This window comes from Chiloscyllium plagiosum, chromosome 16 (genome assembly GCF_004010195.1).
Source record: "Chiloscyllium plagiosum isolate BGI_BamShark_2017 chromosome 16, ASM401019v2, whole genome shotgun sequence".
Classification (NCBI taxonomy): domain Eukaryota; kingdom Metazoa; phylum Chordata; class Chondrichthyes; order Orectolobiformes; family Hemiscylliidae; genus Chiloscyllium; species Chiloscyllium plagiosum.
The window spans coordinates 25,648,271-25,668,470 of NC_057725.1; the positions used below are offsets into that span (position 1 = coordinate 25,648,271).

Consider the following 20,200-nt stretch of genomic DNA (forward strand, 5'->3'; position numbering starts at 1 on the left):
GATGTATCCGGAGGTTGGTGGGGTGGAAGGTGAGGACCAGTGGGGTTCTGTCCTGGTGGCGATTGGAGGGGCGGGGTTCAAGGGCAGAGGTGCGGGAAGTGGAGGAGATGCAGTGGAGAGCATCATCGACCACGTCGGAGAGGAAATTGTGGTCTTTGAAGAAGGAGGCTGAGTTGTTCGGTAATGGAATTGGTCCTCCTAGGAGCAGATGCGGCGGAGGCGAAGGAATTGGGGATATGGGATGATGTTTTTACAGGGACAGGGTGGGAGGAGGTGTAATCTAGGTAGCTGTGAGAGTTGGTCGGTTTGTAGTAAATGTCTGTGTTGAGTCAGTCGCCCAAGATAAAAATGGAGAGGTCTAGGAAGGGGAGGGAGGAGTCTGGCTTTAATTTTCCAAATTCCCTAGATTTGGGGAAGGCTCCAATAGAGTTGAAAATATAGCGAACTGTTCAAAAAGGGAGGGAGATAGAAAGCAGGGAACTACAGACCAGTTAGGCTGACGTCTGTCACAGGGAAGGTGGTAATACCAGTGTTAAAGATGTTAAAGCACGGCAATTTAGAAAAATCTCAAAAACATTTACAGTACAGAAGGAAATCATTCAGCCCAATTTGTCCTGGTCAAAGATCTGACTAGACTAATTGATTTTTCACCTATTGGCCCACATGCCTAGAATGTTAGAGCAATATTTATATTTTCACAATGTTTTGAGAGTTTGTGACTTAATCACCCTTTCAAGGAGTGAGGTCCAGACTTCCACTACCCATTAAGTGGGAAAATAAATCTTCTCTCAGCCACTACTTATCGTAAATCTATGGCCCCCGGTTATTGAATCAACTAATTTAAAAAGCGCCTTCCCAACTGCTCGGTTTATGACCCTCAACTTTGTACACCACTGTCAGGTCCCCTCTCAATCTTCACTGCTTTAAAAGGAAAATGACCCCAATCTATCCAATGTTACCTCTAGCTCAGACCCTCCAGCCTTGGTAGCATCCTGGTAAAATCTCCTCTGTACCTCTCTAGTGCAATTACATCCTTCCTATAAATGTGATGACAAGAATTGCATGCAGTGCTACAGGTATAGCCTAGTGTTTTAAAAACACAGTTCTAGCAATCTCTCCCTGCTTTTGCATTCATTAGCCAAGGCATAAAACATAAGTGTCCCCATGCCGTCTTAATCACCATACCTCCCTGCTACTTGCAGGATTTCGAGTACACTAAAATCCCTTCCAACTTTATTACTTTTGATAGTCCTACCATTTATTAGTATTATTCCTTGCCTGGTTAGCCCACCCCCAAGTCCTTTATCTGCCGCTTACCTTTGTCAAATTCTATTTGCCACTGCCCTGCCATGTGACTAGTCCACTGATGCAGTCTACAGCTACCCTCCAATTTTTAGCTAAACACAATGAATGTACAAAACCACAGTCAAGCAGAACAATAGTCAAAAGGAAACAGGGGAACTCTTTTAAACTTTGGATTCAAGTCCATTTGATTATCAGAGACATATCTGCAATTTGCAGCTGGAACACGAGTAGGGGAGAAAGGGAGAGACTGAGGGGCAAGTCGAGGGAAAAAGGTGAGGCAGCAAAGAGATTGTGTCAGAGACTGAGAGAATGCAGATGACAGGGAATGCAGAGACAGAGCACCCGCATTGGTTCAAGTCATAATTTTGAGCCAAATCTCAGGCCAAAAAAAAAAGTCCCAAACAGCAAGGTTTAAACTCATTTTCACATTTTCTACATGTCAGAGAAAGAAAGTAAGCTCCAGGCTGCAAGAGGAAACCTTGGAATTCTAAAAGTCAAACTGCCCCTTTTCACCATGTACACTATCCAACAGTGGGCAAACCCAACTCCTACCACCCACTTCATCCCTCAAAATGATCAGACACAAAGGCCTTCCATTCCAAAATGCCCACTCACCCCAACTGCAGATTGACACCTTCACAACAATCCCAATTATGACAGCATTCAAATCCACAAACTGCTCTCTCCATCAAATTGCAGCTCTGAATTCTCTCTCCCTCACCCCCCACCACCCCATTTTTCCCTCAAGCCAACTGCCTGCGGTCCAGCTTGATGGATTCCTGGTTGCTGCTTCGGATGGGAATTCATACTTCAGTTCCAGACTCTCCAGTCCCCAACCACACTGTCGACCAACCTGGCAGGCAGGAATTCACCTAACCGTTACCATGGGCAAGGTCTCCAATTTGCCAGCCTTACTGGACTTTACTCACAGACTCCCTACTCATAATGGGGGCAGACAAAAGCATTCCTGGTCCGATTTTGCCACGTACCTTCAGTTTAAGATCCAGATCTCGGCCTTAGTTTGTTTCCCTCAATGTAAAGCTCATCTTCGAATCTATCACAGCGTCAATTAAAAGGACAGACAAAAAAAAAACAATGCAGCTTAATTCTTCCACTCGGTCACACAAGCACACAAACACAGCTAAGCTCTCAGTGCCCCAGCAGAATTCATTACCTCATCTGTTACTGCATTAGATCATCCCTTTCTAAAGCTCTCTCCAACTAAACAGGACCCACCCTGTTGGTAATGATGGGTCAGCACTGGCCATGCCAGATTTAGAATGGCTATTCAGCCAGTATACTGAAAGATGGGAACAGGTTATGGATAATTTGCTATTACCACTGTAGCTAGAAGCCATTGAACATCAAAAGCTTTCAATGGGAGAACAGAGATCTCATTAATTCTTTTCTCAAGGCATAAAGTAATCATGGGGACTCAAAACAAACCTTTCTTGTAATATATTAAAAATAAATTACTCTGTTTTGGAGTTTATTCCACAGAGAGGAGAGCATCTTTGGCAGCAATTTCTATTTTATGAATATTTATTATTCTGAGGTCAAATATTTGTCATTTTAACAGAAACCTTCAGCCTAATTTGAAAACACGACACCATCCACAGTCAGTTTTAATCCAATAACATTGTTATGGGAGACATTTAGATCTTGTGCCATTTCTCCCTTTACACTACTGTACCTCATTTGTTAAGAGCATGACTGGCATTTATGTGGCGCCTTTCACAATCGCATGACATAGCAAAGCATTTTAGAGTCAGTCAATTAGGTGCTTTTTGAATAGCACTTGCTATCCTACAGGAGGAAACATTGCAGTCAGTTTGTGCACAGCATGCTCCCACAAGTATCCACCTCAAATGACCAGACATCCAGTTTACAGTGAAGACCAAAAATAGTAGGCAATCCATGGAGGTGGTTGCTTCCCAGAATATAGTGGGCCTGTACAACTGGCTCCTGGCTCAAGCAGCTGATGTAAGCTTGTTGAGGGGGGTGCAGCAGAGAGTTGTCAAACCACATGATTCCCTAGAAGCAATTTTCCTGAATCTTTCCCCAAAGTTGACCTGGATTTTGATCTGGCCTTTCATGTGTCCCAGGAGATTACGTAAATGCCACGGTGTGTGAATGGACTAGATTCGATCATTCACATGGGAAGGTGATAAGTTGGCGTCGCCTTGAACAGCTATAACCCTTTTGACATAGTAGACACACAATGCCATTAGGAGGAGAATTCCAAGATTCCAGCAATCCAAAAAAAAACCAGTCACTCCGTCATTTTTCCTTTATATTACCACACACAAATTGGTCAGATCAGCTGGCTGTATGGCTATTCCGCATTGCAATCTAATGCCAACAACGTGGAATCAATTCCTGCACTGGCCAAATTTACCAAGAAAGATTCTCCATCTCAACTGGTCCCCTCATCTGGGGTATGGCAACCCCCAGGTTAAAATCGGTCCTCTCTCTAATGAGAAAGTAGCACTATGGTCCATCAGGAGAATGGCAACTTTGTGTTTACCTATAACACGCTGGTCTTTTATGTTGAGTACATAGGTGATGAGGAGCATAGGAGACTAGAATATTACATGATAATTGTTGAATTTTAAAAGCAGATTCCATGTTTTTTTCTTCAGTTTCGGAGAGTTTGCACCTTTTGAAGTGTCCAGCACTGACAATGACAGGCTGAATAACTATTTTACTGGGGACTTAGAAAGAGACGGCCAAAAACAGGGCATTGTTTATTGTTCAGTCAGTGAGACATACACTTGTTTTAAATTCATTCTATTTCATATGATCTTATGTCTCCAGAATTCGCTCATCTCTGGTATGGTGACAATTTGTTGCCAGTCTCGGATGGTCTGAAAAGGTATTAGTGAGCATTAATCAATATGATCTTGGCACACCTTCATTGTTGTTCAGACAGAAGTCCTCGGATTTCAACCAAATAATAGCAAAGAAATGAACAAAAGCAATTCCATTAATGTAGGGTTACAAATTGGAATGTCCTTTGTCTTTGTCATTAGTGTACATTTTCTTGCAGTTGACCGTAAATCCATTTTTATCAGTTTCGTTTAGATGGTTTTAGAATTAGGTTTATCGTCACATGTACTCAAGTACAAAAATACAGGGCAAGATTAAAATGTCACCCCACACAGCACAATCTTGGGTACAAAGTACAGGTACAAATCTTAGATACCAAACAGAAATAAAGAAACAAGGTACATTACCTTATGGTTATTCATAGATCATATAGAAAAATAAGATAAGTTAAACATTACAACTATATTGATTAGTTTGTGCAAGTCTTCTTCATATGCTGTCATTAGAACAATGTCAACAGCCTGGCAGATATACAGCCAGCAAAAATGGTAGGTGATTCTCATCCAATTGCTCTGGGATGAATCCACTCAGATTACAGTCCAGCTATTAACCAACCACGGAACTGCTGGGTTTCTATTTCAATCACATTTTAGAATTTATTGACACCAACTAGTCTGCAAGTGTGTTCGATTGAAAGTTAGATGCAACCAATAACTTAAAAAGGTCGGAGTAGGCCATTTGGCTCTTTGAATCTGCCCCACCATTCAATAAAACCATGGCTCATCCAGTTGTGCTCTCACCTGCATCCAATAACTTTGACTTCCTTGTCGATCAAAAATCAACCTAATTCAGCCATGAATACATTTCAAGATCCAGCCTTGACTACCTTTTGGAGAAAAAAATTCTAAAGATATTTCTTGTACTATAGGACAGTGGAATCACCAGCAGTAATGTTCCATTGTCTTATCTGGAGCATCTCATGATGGATGAGGTAAGACTGACTGCCCTTTGTTGAAGTTAAAACCAGAAAATGCATGAGAGAGACAGAAAAAGAAATCTGACAAGCCATGACTATCATGTTATTGATAACAGTTCAACGATCACTTGTCAGGGATTGATTAACCCCAAAGGTTAATTTAAACAGTATCAGGAGGGTTTGAGTTACAAGGAGAGGCTGGATTGTCTCAAACTTTATTCACTGGAGCATCAGAGGTTAAGGGTGACCATATAAAATGTTTATAAAATCGTGAGGGGCACGATAAGGTGAATAGCAAAACATCTTTCCTTGGCGTGGGGCAAGAGTTCAAAACTAGTGGGCATATTAAGGGGAGAGGAGAAAGAAAGATTTAAAAGGGACATAAGGGGCATCTTTTTCACGGAAGGTGATTCGTATATGGAGTGAACTGCCAGAGGAAGTGTGGAATGCGGGTACAATTTAAAGTAGACATTTGGATAGATTAGATTAGATTACTTACAGTGTGGAAACAGGCCCTTCGGCCCAACAAGTCCACACCGACCCGCCAAAGCGCAACCCACCCATACATTTACCCCTTACCTAACACTATGGGCAATTTAGCATGGCCAATTCACCTGACCTGCACATCTTTGGACTGTGGGAGGAAACCGGAGCACCTGGAGGAAACCCACGCAGACACGGGGAGAACGTGCAAACTCCACACAGCCAGTCGCCTGAGGCGGGAATTGAACCCAGGTCTCTGGCGCTGTGAGGCAGCAGTGCTAACCACTGTGCCACCGTGCCGCCCATGAATAGGATAGGCACTTGAATAGGAAAGCTTTAGAGGAAACAATAACAAATTGCTGGAATAGCTCAGCAGGCTTGGCAGCATCTGTGAAGAGAAATCAGAGGTAATGTTTCAGGTCTGGTGACCCTTCCTCATGACTGGCTTTTGTAAGACGGAGAGGAATATGGATAAAACACATACGTAGGACTAGTTTTGACCAAAAGGTTTCTTTTTGTACTGCATGATTCTATGTAGAATCCTCTAAGTCAGGACAGAGTGTTGCTTGGAGGGGGGCACGTTGGCACAGTGGTTAGCACTGTTGCCTCACAGCGCCAGAGACCCGGGTTCAATTCCCGTCTCAGGCGACTGACTGTGTGGAGTTTGCACGTTCTCCCCGTGTCTGCGTGGGTTTCCTCCGGGTGCTCCGGTTTCCTCCCACAGTCCAAAGATGTGCAGGTCAGGTGAATTGGCCATGCTAAATTGCACGTAGTGTTAGGTATAGGGGTAAATGTAGGGGTATGGGTGGGTTGCGCTTTGGCGGGTCAGTGTGGACTTGTTGGGCCGAAGGGCCTGTTTCCATACTGTAATGTAATCTAATCTAATCAATCTGGGAGGGTACCAAAGAAGCCTTGGTAATTTGTTGCAGTGATTCACGTGGATGGTTCACACTCCAGCCACCGAATGTCGGCATTCAAGAGAATGAAGGCCGAAGATGGTGGCTAGCTTTAAGATCGACCCCACCCAGAATAAAGCAGTGCTAGAGCTGTACTCGTCCAGTGGCAAGAGTATTTTCACTTCATTCAGATTTATGGAGACTGTCAGGCTGGGTCAGCTGAAGGGGTGAATTGATTTGCTTACATTTCAATGTAACATTGAACTGAAGCCTGTATTTGAAATTTTAAAAAGTGTGCTCTTTTGTGGTGGGAGAGAGTTGGATCTTGTTTTAAAGTAAATAAAATGATGGTTTTTTAAAAAAACTATCCATATCTATTTCCAAACGCAGAATACATTTCAGGCAGTAACTAGCATTTTAACATTACCGGTCATGGTGAATATGAAATGCAAATATTTTCATGTAGGAAGCAATGTATAGTGTGCAGTATTTTAACACTTGTACATCGTTGGATCTACAATCATTTGTTAACCAAAAGGTTAGCATTTGACATTTCACAGTATCATTACCAGCTCAATGTCAATTCTGACAGAGATTTTGCATCTGCAGTATATCAATGATTATCCATTGTAAATCCAGATGCAGTCGCTTGTACTAAGAAGCGCTTGTACATATAAAATGAAGAACAATCTTCTGTTTGTATTCCATATTTACATTAATATAGATCTGAATATTCAAAAACAGGAACAGTGCTTTCTCACTTGTAATGTAGGAAAGATGATCATGCTCAAAGGCTGTGTGTATTTAATTTTACAACATTTCATTTGGAAACAGGCGGAGCCATGCCTTGGGATTATAGGACGACTTAATATATCCACCCCCAACTAAGAGACAAAACAAACAAGAGGGAGGGGAGCACATGGTGACAGTCACACAATCAGACAGGGCTGTCATCCAAATTAACTCTTCCCACATCATCCTACAACATCCCTCTCCTGCCATTCAGCCCATTGTCTTTGTGCTAGCTCTTTGAAAGAGCTGTGAAGTAGTCCCACTAGGTGTCCTTCCACAGCTCTGAAAAGGAGCCCCCTTCCAGTGTTGATGATCGGGAACCAGCTGACCAGAGTTGAAGTCAGTGGGGAGTGGGGGACTGAAAGATAATGGATTAAAAATATTTTAATGTACTGAGTGATTTCAATTATCCTGCCTGAGAAAGGGTGGTGGAGGCAGGTTCAATCCTGATTTCCATGAGTGAACAGGATAAGCACCTGAACTAAAAGAACTTGCAGAACTCTGGGGAAACAGGCAGGGAATGGGACCAGCTAGACTGCTCTTTCAGAAAACCAGAGTCAAAGAATGTGGCACTGGAAAAATCACAGGTCAGGCAGCATCTGAGGAGCAAGAGAGCCGATGTTTCGGGCTTAAGCCCTTCATCAGAAGGTGCCCGAAACATTGGCTCTCCTGCTCCTCAGACGTTGCCTGACCTGCTGCGCTTTCCCAGCGCCACACTTTTAGACGGACTCTCCAGCATCTGCCGTCCTCACTTTCTCCTTTCAGAAAGCCAGCACAGGCTTGATGGCATCCTGCAGTGGTTCTATTAATCCAATTCCTCTTTGAAAGCTACTGTTGAATTTGCCTTTCATATGGTGCATTCTAGATTAAAAAGAACTTGCTGTGTAAAAATGCTTACTCAGAGTCATAGTAATGTGCAGCATGGAAACAGACCGTTCCGTCCAACCCGACCAGATATCCCAACCCAATCTAGTCCCACCTGCCAGCACCCGGCCCATATCCCTCCAAACCCTTCCTATTCATATACCCATCCAAATGCCTCTTAAATGTTGCAATTGTACCAGCCACCACCACTTCCTCTGGCAGCTCATTCCATACACATACCACCCTCTCTGAAAAAGTTGCCCCTTGGGTGTCTTTAATATCTTTCCCCTCTCACCCTAAACCTATGCCCTCTAGTTCTGGACTCCCTGACCCCAAACGCCTTCTTCACTATCCTATCTACCTGCGACTCCACTTTCAAGGAGTTATGAACCTGCACTCGAAGGTCTCTTTGTTCAGCAACACTCCCTAGGAGCTTACCATTAAGTGTATAAGTCCTGCTAAGATTGGCTTTCCCAAAATGCAGCATCTTGCATTTATCTGAATTAAACTCCATCTACCACTTCTCAGCCCATTGGCCCATCTGGTCCAGATCCTGTTGTAATCGGAGGTAACTCTCTTCGCTTTCCACTGCACCTCCAATTTTGGTGTCATCTGCAAACTTACTAACTGTGCCTCTTATGCTCGCATCCAAATCATTTATGTAAATGACAAAAAGTAGAGGACCCAGCACCAGACCTTGTGGTGGTCACAGGCCTCCTGTCTGAAAAACAACCCTCCATCACCACCCTCTGTCTTCTACCTTTGAGCCAGTTCTGTATCCAAATGGCTAGTTCTCCCTGTATTCCGTGAGATCTAACCTTGCTAAATCAGTCTCCCATGGGGAACCATGTCAAACGCCTTACTGAAGTCCATACAGATCACATCTAATGCTCTGCCCTCAATCGTCTTTGTACTTCTTCAAAAATAATCAAGTTTAAGAGACATGATTTCCCAAGCACAAAGCCATGTTGACTATCCCTAATCAGTCCTTGCTTTTCCAAATACATGTACATCCTGTCCCTCAGTATTCCCTCCAACAACTTGCCCACCACTGAGGTCAGGCTCACCGGTCTATAGTTCCCTGGCTTGTCTTTACCACCCTTCTTAAACAGTGATACCATGTTTGCCAACCTCCAGTCTTCCGACATCTCACGTGTGACTATCGATGGTACAAATATCTCAGCAAGAGGCCCAGCAATCACTTCTCTAGCTTCCCACAGAGTTCTTGGGTACACCTGATCAGGTCCTGGGGATTTATCCACCTTTAACCATTTCAATACATCCAGCACTTCCTCCTCTGTAATCTGGACATTTTGCATTTTACACAATTGCCTGATCCAGGTTTTTTTCCCAACTCATCTCAAATTTCTGTCCTATCAGTGCAAATAGTTTCTCCTTCCTTTGTCTATCAAAACTCCATGACTTTACAAACTTTCTAAGTAGACTAAACAACTTCTCCCCACTTGCACAACTCATGTCCCTCATTGCTCGTACTAGGCTGGGAAACTTCTTCAGAATCCTCTCCATTCTATTTAATGATAGCTGGGCTGAGTCTACGCTTTAGAAAAGGAAAGAATATCCTTGAGACAGTGCGGTGATGATGGAGCAGAATGATGGAAGAGATAAGAGATTTGATACAAAAAAGGTTAGATTGGAGAGGCTAGAGATGTTCTTCTTGGAACAAAAGATGAATGAGGGGATATTTGAGAGAGTTGTAGACAGTTTTAGAAAAAGGAAGGCTGGTTTCCTCACCTGATGGTACAAGAGGATTTTCTATGCATTGCCAGATTTAAGTTTTTTTTAAGCAAGAGCATACATGCAAGATAAAGCCTCATTTTTTTGAGCAGGCAGTAAAGACTTGAAACACACTGCCTGCAAACAGTGATGAAGACGGAGGTGAACGTTGATTTTTTTAAAAAAGTTAATTGGGTGAATTTTAGAGGAAACTAAATCTCAGTTCCACAAAGATAGAGCAGGAGAATGGGACAAGTGGAACTGCTTGAGATCCATGCAAGAGCCAGCAAGAACTCAATGGGCCCAATGGCCTCTGTGCCATTATGGCAGCATGGCAAGAGCAGGGAATCAATCACATCAACCCAAAGCTGGAAACTAGGAAGCAGCCATTGCCTACTCTGAAAATCCCCAGGATCGGGACTCCTGTTGGGAGTACCAATAAAAAAACAAAGAAAGGTTGCACAATGAACTAAATCAGTCAGAGTCTTAGATGTTGGTCTGACCCTTTTATCCCCAGATGACATTCCCCTGTCTCAGCATTGCTCTGCTGAAATGTGAAATAAATTGCAAGAATAAGCACTGGGATATTTCAGCCCCAGGCTGTGCTTTCACAAGGAATATTTAATTTCCTCTTCTCTCAAAACGGGACAGAGTTCAGCGAACAATCGCTATTGCATAATACCTCCCCCCCCCCACCCCACCCCCCACTCTTGATGTGCACACTAAGTGGAAAAATAAGCTCATTAAAAATGAGCAAATTAGAAACAGTTGACTCTAATTGCAATCATTTATAGACAGGTACAGTAGTTTAATGTTCCTTTATGTAAACCTTTGGTCTTGCACCATTTAAATCTCTCCTTCCATTCTGTTGCAGACTTAATGTTCTTGCCAACCCTTTCCCCCCACCCCTCTCCCTGTATTTGCTGTAAGCTGCTCAATCCTTGAACTATCTCCCAGTTCTGATAGAAGCCATTGAATGTAGGGCTAAACCTTTTAAAAAAAATCACAAAAACAAACAGAAAAGCTATCTGACCTGCTGACTATTTTCCAGCATTTTCTGCTTGCATTTCAGTTTTCTAGCATCCACAGTATTTTTTGCTTTATTTGGCTGCTCCCCACTTGTGGGTATTAAAGACTTCTATTTATCTATTGACGTTGTGTCAATTGATGCCAACAATGGCAATGGTGGAATGGGTGTGAGGAGTCAGTGTGCTGTGTACTAAGCAGCAATCTGTAACAAGAGTCAGCATTGGATCAGCTGCAAGCATAATGAAAAACAATTAGAGATAACGGATGCCAAGTTTAGAGCATTGTGATGTGGCTAGAGAAATAAAGTAATGCCTTCAGTACAGAGAGAAAAAAAGCAATTGTCAAAAGGTACATCAAGTCACATTAAATCTTCAGCAAGGAAGCAGATTCTCGTGAGTGGGCCCCATCAGAGGGGCCCTTTGTGAGCTTCATTTCATCTGTGATGTAACTTCTACTTACCTATGTCTCTACTGCATTGTGGGGTAGGTCCACATTTCTTACCACTAAAAGTGAATACATTTCAACAAGTATCCTAATGGATTTAATGCTTCTTGTATTCATGACTCCTGATGTTAGATTTTCTCACCAGGTAGAATCAATAGAATGCCTACAGTGTGGAAGCAGGCCATTCAGCCCATTGAGTCCACAACAACCCTCCAAACAGCATCCTACCCAAACCTACCTGTCCACCCCTATCCTTGAAACCCTCCATCTCCCATGGTTAATCCACCTAACCTGCACACCCCTGGAAATAACAAGCAATTTATCAAGGCCATTCCACTTATCCTACACATTCTTTGGACTACAGGAGGAAAGCGGAGCACCCAAAAGGAGACATGGGGGAATGTTCAAATTCCACACAGTCACCCGAGGATGGAATTGAATCCGGGACTCTGGTGCTAACCAGTGAGCCGCCACACTGCCCTGGAAATACTTTCCTTTATCTTGAAGGCCTCAATTAGACCATTCCTCAGTCTTTTCTTTTGCCAGGAAAGGAACTCTAATTTAGAAACATTGCAAATAGGATCACCTGATCACAACTACAACCACCTAATAAAAAGGAGCAGCACTCCGAAAGCTAGTGCTTCCAAATAAACCTGGTGTTATGATTTTTAACTTTGAAAATAGGAGTAGGTCACTCATTCCGTCTAGCCTGCTCTGCCATTCATTATAATCATGGCTGATGATCCAATTCAATAGCCTGTTCCTGCTTTTCCCTCACGCCCCCAAAATCTCTTGATCCTTTGCCTCAAGTGCTATATGCAACTCCTTTTTGAAATTATGCAATGTTTGGGCCTTGATTTCTTTCTGTGGATGCGAATTCCATTGGCTCACCACTGTCTGGATGAACACCTTTTTCATCAGTTCTAAACGGTTTATTCATTATCCTGTGACCCCAGCTTATGTGACAATGCTGATCCTTTAGCAAGGTTATGCTGTCCTTGGCTCCCTCCACCCTAAGAGGTTGAAAAAGCAGTGATTCTGAAAAGTCTAGGGTGTGAAGGGTTTTAGAGCCCATTTGATTATAGTTAATAGATACTGCCTCAGACAAAAGGCTTTCAAGTTTAAAACAACACTTGTATAATGAAAGGGGAGTGGCCAGTTCTCCCAGCTCAGCTTTTCTCTGGTTTGGTTTGGTTTTTTAGTACTCTGGCTGTTCTTTGAGGCTGCTGATCCAAGAAACAGTGACATGGAAGATGATGTTGAATCTCTCTCATGATCCTGTGTTTGACTTTGCCTTTTTTGCCTAGAGGTGTGTATGGGGATTTTTGTAAGATTTTGGATCATTAAGTTGCAATAATCTGTCATGCTTTTGGATAGGTGACGTTATTCTATATTCTGTTCTCTTCTGTTTGTGTTTCATTCGGCAATCTGGTAACTAGATTCTGTTTTGTTTAAAACTGAGTGGTTTGACCAGCTGCATCCCTCGTGGAATATCCACATTATACCTGTTTAAAACAACTAGCAAAGTTAGGGTCTGGGCTACTTTCTTGAAGTGAGTTGAGGGAGTCTGGCCTGTTCCATAGCACCATGTTCTACATGCATTACTAGAGCTTTGACATCATTTACCTTTGTTATTCTCTCAGATCAACTATTCTGGAAACCCTCATTCATGACTTCACTATACCCAGACTTTAAGAGGACAGGGATAGAGGTTGGGATGATGAAATAGACTGAAAGCAAATGGGGCACAAATTTCAGTTGATTTTCGTTCCACTGATTTAATATCCCAATGCTTTCCACATTAACCTCACTTCTTTCATCCTCCATAAACCTAAACTGCATCAAAGTCTGTTCATGTATCAAGACTAGTTTCTGGTTATGCAATACCTTCAGGTTACAATTCTCATCCTGGTTTCCAAAACCTCTGCACGCTTTCTCCATCTGTGATCTCGCTGTCAACCCGAATCACCCTTGGAGATGTCCGCACTCCAACACGAGCTGTTTGCACATCCCTAATTTTTATAGTTGGTGGTGACATGCCTGTCAATGGCAGCAAGAGGTACAAACCTTGAGGAATCACTCCATAAACCTCCAACTCTCCTTGAAGGCCCCCCCCCTTCAGTACACCAATATCATAACGGGAGGGGTATTAACTGGTCATGATATACTGTGGTCCTGATAGAGATGCAAGTCTTCCTTTTGAGTTCATTTTGCAATGTACTTTTTTGCATAAACCTCTGGTCATCTGCCCTAGCATCCCCTTTGTGGCTTTTGTCAAATGTTGTCTGATGCCTCTACAAAGCACCTTGGGAGATTAGAAATCAAGCTTTCAATGCTGTATAAAGAAAAACGCAACTTGTTTCTACTATTGTATCTATAGCAATTAACACAGACGAAGCTTCTGAATTCCCCATGTGGAGGGTGAGCAGCCAGATGGGTCTGCTCAGATTTGGAACTGTAGTTATTCTATTCAACAGCAACTAGTCATCAGTCAATTAATTCAAAACCCAGCCAGTTACATGACAATCCAGTGAAATATATTGTGGATTCAGTAAATGGTTATTGGTGCTGCGATAAGGTGGAATGAGGGTGTGTCTGAGCTAATCAAAATGAACCAAAATGGCAGCAACGTCAACCTCATTTGATTCTTACTCCATTGAGGATCAGTCAGGTTCAAGTGAAGAAAAGTGAATCAGTGGCCTTTAATTCATCTTCTGTGAACAGAATATGAACATTGAAAGATATGCTGATAAAATAAGTATGGTGAGGGGATGCTTGTGTGGAAAACACCAGTCTGCCAGGGCCAAATAGCCTACTTCAGTATACTAAACGTCATGCACTGTCTGTTTAATTTGCATTTCTTCTGGTGCCTTTCCTCAAATTAATCAGAGTTTAACAACACAGACGTTATTATTGGCTGGGCATTCCAGATCAGCTCAAGAAAATATCTTCATCCCTCTCGCTGCCCTCCATTATTAAAAATATTTGCTTTGTTGCTTCTAAAAGGATTTAAGGCATGATCCTGATTGGCAATGATGATTGCCAGACATCGTACACATTCCCGGTTCACAGACAGAATACAATTAAATATAAATGCACAAATGCAAAAATGCTAAAAATAAAAGCTGAGAGATAGATTCAAATCTGTCACTTTGAACAGGTCCAAAGATTTGGAACATATTCCTGATCGGAAGGCAAATCCTGATCTTTTGACAGTCCTGGAGTAGCAGGAAGGTAACAGTAAAATCAATACACTCCTTGACAGAAAACCAATGACCTTCAGTTGTCTAATTTACTTCTTTTCCAGTTAGTTACTGATCTATTGTGAAATGGTGTCACTGCAACAGGAAATGGTTCAATCTAATTAGGTTTGCATTTATATTGAATTACAAAGTACATACAGCAAGCACATTGGTAGCCAATTGATCAAACGCATCTACGGTGCTATTTGTGCTCCACATGAACATCCTGCTATCCCTATTTGCCTAAACTCATTTGTTTCTATCAGTTGTTCACTGAATGTCCCAGGCATTAGTTATCCAGCACCATTTGCCATCAAGATGACGCTGACAAGCTTTTGTTTTGAACTGCTGCAGTCTATGTAGTGTAAGTCCACTCAGTGGGAGTAGGAAATGTAGGATTCTTCCAGCGAACAGTATTTTTCCCAAGTCAAAGATGGTATGAGACTTTGAAGGATACCTGTTAGTTGTGGCATTTCCACGTGACTGCTGCCCTTCTGTTTCCAGATGGTAAAGATCAGGAAGGTGCTATGAACTCTGTAGACAGCATACACTGCTGCTACCATGCATGGATGTTTATATGGAGCGAGTGTTGAGTGTTGGAATAATGGCTGAGAAACTCCTTCAATGATGCCCTGGGTCTGACAAGACTGGCCTCCAGCAACTATAACCATCTTCCTTTGTGCCAGGCTGACTTCTAGCCAATGGAAAGTCGCCTCCCCACCCCCAGTACCACAGACTTCATTTTCACTAGGGCTCCGTAAAGCCACACTCGGCAAACAAGTTAAGGGCAGTCATTCTCTCCTTACCTCTGGAATTCAGCTTTAATTATCCATATTTGGGTTGAGGCTGGAATAAGATCTGCAGGTAAGTGGCCTTGGCAGAACTCAAGCAATGCATCAGTAAGTAGGTTACTGAAGGGGAAAGAAGTGTCATTTGATAACAGTATCTGTGTCACATTCCACAGTGTACTAGCCAGGATGGACTTCTGCCGTTTTTCACCCAGGACTTGCCCAATTAAGTTTCCACACTTTGCTGGCAGGATGTTGGTGCTGTAGCTCAACTGAAACAGCTTAGTCAGAAACAGATTTTTGGAGCACAAGTATTCAGGGCTCAAGTTGAGGTGATGTTTAGATAGATGACTGTTTTCATTGTCATTTCTTGAGATCACATGGAGGGAATCAAATGGTCTGTCCAGTGGCATCAGTGATGAGTCCACAATGGATCATCTACGTTTGGCTTCTGGACTCCGTTGTTATTAAAAAAATTATTTCAGAACCTCTTCTTCCAGTTAATTGTTTAACTGACCATTACCATTCAGACTGAATGTGCAAGACTGCAGAATTTTCATCTGTTACATTAGCTGTCTGTAGGTCCTTACTTCTACTGTTAAGCTTGTATGTGGTCCCGTATTATAACTTCCCTCATACTCCCTCTCCCTCATACTCCCCTATAGTCTTCATTGAATGCAGGTTCCATGGAAGAGTTGATGTGGAGGTGCTGCTGTTGGACCAGTGTGGACAAAGTCAGAAGTCACAACACCAGGTTACTGTCCAACACATTTATTTGAAATTGCTGCTCTAAAAGCTTGTGATTTCAAATAAACCTGTTGGACTATAACCTGGTTTACATAAATCATAGAATCCCTACAGTGTGAAAACAGGCCATTTGGCCCAACAAGTCCACACCGACTCTAAGAGTAACCCACCCAGACCCACACCTTCTACCCCCCGACTAATGCATCTAACCTACACATCCCCAGACACTATGGGCAATTTAGCATAGCCAGTTCACCTAACTTGCACATCTTTGGACTGTGGGAGGAAACTGGAGCACCCTGCAGAAACCCACGCAGACATGGGGAGAATGTGCAAATCCCACACAGACAGTTGCCGGAGGCTGGTTGTCATGTGACTTCTGACAACGTAAGAGTGATGGGACTTCTCAGGCCATGAGGTTACAGAATGTGGCTGATAACAGTTGTACTGCTGATAGCGCACAGGACTTCACGGATACTGCAACTTGGGGGATCGATTTTTTTCTGCATCTAATGTGGTGCTAGTATACATGACACATTGATCATACCTTCCAATGTTAAGTCAGGATTAGGCTTCTACAAAGGACTGAGCATTAACCACTCCCAACTTATCATTGACAGATGCAGTAGAAGGCAGAATCAAACAAGTTTGCCCACTTTTCTAATGACCAATCAGGTTTCCAGTGTGGTTGATTTGTCCTTCAGGGCTTGACCAGTTTGGTCAGTTTTGGTGCTACCACCCTTGGTGAGGGACATTAAAATCTCCCACAGAGTACACTGCATCCTTGCTACCTTCATCATCAGGAGTATGTAAGTAGTAACCATGAGGAAGCTTCCTTGCCCATGTTTGCCCTGATGCCATGAGACTCCATGGGATCTGAAATCAAAGTTTTGGACAGCACTTCCTCCACAGTACCACTACATTTATTAGGTCTATCCTACAGTTGAACAGGACAAACCCAAGAATAGTATTGTTTGGGACACTGACAGAAAGACCATGATTCAGTGAAGGTGGCCTCAATTTTTGAGCAGGTCAAGAGACACTGAATGGGAGAGCTGGGAGCCCTGAATCTGTAGGTTTGCTAAAGTACGGCCAAAATAATCAACCTATTTTCTAAAACGAAAAGCGGTGGGTGGTTGAGAGATAAATATTCAGCCCAGGACACAGAGAAGGCGTCCCCTGCTCCTCGTCAAAATGACGGCATGGAATGTATTCCTTCCATCTGACAGGGCAACCTTCAGCACCAACTCACCGATGGATATCCATGATAGGATTTGTTAGTGAGTGCTTTCGCAAACTGTATTCTACATATCAGAAGCTTGGGTAGCTCAGGTGATTAAGTGTTAGGAGTATGCTGCCAGTTAACACCAGGAATGAAGATTTGATTCTTATTCTAAGACTGACTTGGGACTTGCCTGTTGTCCTGCCCTTGAGAGTGGAAAGCAATAGCAAGTCACCCCTGACAGAAACAAAGAAAACAGCTTAGGATGAAGGATCAGCAAACAACCAAGGACATGCCTTCAGGAAGAGCACACCTGATATTCAGTGTGTGTAAATCCCTGAAGATGATCCCACATGTCAGCATTCGAAAGGGAAGACACAGAACATTTATCAACAGGAACACTGAACAAAGGTGGAAGATTCCAGTCAAAGATTATGCCTAACTGACCTACAATCATCTCCGATTGATTACCTCTGGGGTACTTGATTGAAAATGTTTTGTTTAGAAATTAATCAAAAAAAGGTGTTGAATTTAGTCCAAGTTTTTTTAAAATTGGAAGTCAGTTAAAACCATAGGTCTCTGAAGTGGACCTTGCCGAAGTGCTAGGTAGTCACAATCTCAATCAAGGAATGGTTCTATCAACTTTCTACATGCAAAATAATCCTCAACGATTGATTAATGGAACCATTTTCAAGTGGCTGAGTTAAGCATTGAAGAATTACAACTAACAAAAAACACTGACAAAACAAAAATCAACTTTACCACTCCCAACTAACATTTCCTTCAGGAAAGTGCTTTTCATACAAAACAAAAAACTTTGCAAATTAACATATCCTATCAGATTCACTTGAAAAATATGCCAAGTAGCCAAGAGATGTATTGGAGACAGTGCTGCAGGGTGTTAGAGAGTCAATAGAGAGAGCTATAAACTCATACTGGATGTAACATGGGGAATTTTCCCCTTGAGATCATGTCTGAATGGGTGATCAGAGTCAGATGTACAGCAAGGAAACAGACACTTCGGTCCAACTCATCCATGCCGACTAGATATCCCAACCCAATCTAGTCCCACCTGCCTACACCCGGCCCATATCCCTCTAAACCCTTCCCTATTCATATGCCCATCCAAGTGCCTTCTAAATGTTGCAATTGTACTAGCCTCCACCACTTCCTCTGACAGCCCATTCAACACACACACACCACCCGAGAGAGAAAAGTTTGCTCCTTAGGTCTCTTTTATATCTTTCCCCTCTCACCCTAAATCTATGCTCTCGAGTTCTGGACTCCCTCACCCCAGGGAAAAGACTTTGTTTATTTACCCTATCCATGCCCCTCATGATTTTATAAATCTCTGTAAGGTTACCCCTCAGCCTTGGACGCTCCAGGGAAAACAGCCCCTGCCTGTTCAACCTCTCCCTATATCACAAACCCTCCAACCTTGGCAACATCCTTGCCAATCTTTTCTGAACCCTTTTGAATTTCACAGCATCCTTCCAATAGGAAGGAGACCAGAATTGCACGCAATATTCCAAAAGTGGCCTAACCAATATCCTGTACAGACGCAACATGACCTCCCAACTCCTGCACTCAATATCTGATCAATAAAGGAAAGCATACCAAACGCCTTCTTCACTATCATATCCACCTACAACTCTACTTTCAAGGAGCTATGTACCTGCACTCCAAGGGTCTCTTTGTTCAGCAACATTCCTAGGACTGTACCATTAAGTGTGTAAGTCCTACTAAGATTTGCTTTCCCAAAATGCAACTCCTTGCATTTATCTGAATTAAACTCTATCTGCCACTTCTCAGCCTATTGGCCCATCTGGTCACGATCCTGTTGTAATCCGGAGTAACTGTCTTCTCTGTCCACTACACCTCCAATTTTGGTGTCATCTGCAAACTTACCAACTATACCTCTTATGCTCATATCCAAATAGTTTATATAACTGAAAAGTAGAGGACCCAGCACCAATCCTTGTGGCACTCCACTGGTCACAGGGCTCCAGTCTGAAAAACAACCCTCCACCATCACCCTCTGCCTTCCACCTTTGAGCCAGTTCTGTATCCAACTGGCTAGTTCTCTGTATTCCATGAGATCTAACTTTGCTAACCAGTCTCCCATGGGGAACATTGTTGAACACTTTACTGATGTCCATAAAAATCACGTCTACCGCTCTGCCCTCATCAATCCTCTTTGTTACTTCTTCAAAACACAATCAATTTTGAGAGACATGATTTCCCATGCATAGAGTCACAGCGACTATCCCTAATCAGTCCTTGCCTTTCCAAATACATGTACATCCTGTTCCTCAGGATTCCTTCCAACGTGCCCACCACAGACATCAAGCTCACTGGTCTATAGTTCACTGGCTTGTCCTTACTACCTTTCTTAAATAGTGGCAGCACGTTAGCCAACCTCCAGTCTTCTGGCACCTCACCTGTGACCAATGATACAAATATCTCAGCAAGAGGCCCAGCAATCACTTCCCTAGCTTCCCACAGTGTTTTAGGGTATACCTGATCAGGTCCTGGGGATTTCATAAATAAAAAGCAAAGAGCTGCAGATGCTGCAAGTCAAACACAAACAGAAATTGCTGGAGTAACTCAGCAGGTCTGGCAGCCTCTGGCTAGAAAGCAGAGTGGAGTCCTGTGACCTTTTTGATAACACTTCAATGCCATACCTTTAAATTTTGGTGATACACTTGACATGTTCACTTGATTGTGATGTTCTCTTTTTACATCAAATCTGTCCCCTCAGAGGAAATAACTTAGTTAGGGTGGAATGTCTATAACATGATACAAAAACAAGCAGGCAGGCTGGTTGATTAGCCTTCTTTGGTAGAAGC

The 20,200-nt window shown here is 42.8% G+C and overlaps 1 protein-coding gene across 7 annotated transcripts in view; it reads right to left on the reverse strand.

Moving 5' to 3' along the window:
* The window catches only part of mapk8ip1b (mitogen-activated protein kinase 8 interacting protein 1b), a 150,414-nt gene that overhangs the window by 57,766 nt on the left and 72,448 nt on the right, over window positions 1-20,200 (reverse strand). The window contains exon 3 of one of the 7 annotated variants that reach the window (XM_043705592.1): window positions 2,295-2,359. The exons of 5 other annotated variants lie outside the window; for them this stretch is intronic. The gene's annotated coding sequence lies outside the window, so the exon portion shown is untranslated. Of the gene's footprint in view, window positions 1-2,294; window positions 2,461-20,200 lie in introns of those variants that run through there. One more of the 7 variants, XM_043705591.1, reaches the window with a different exon arrangement.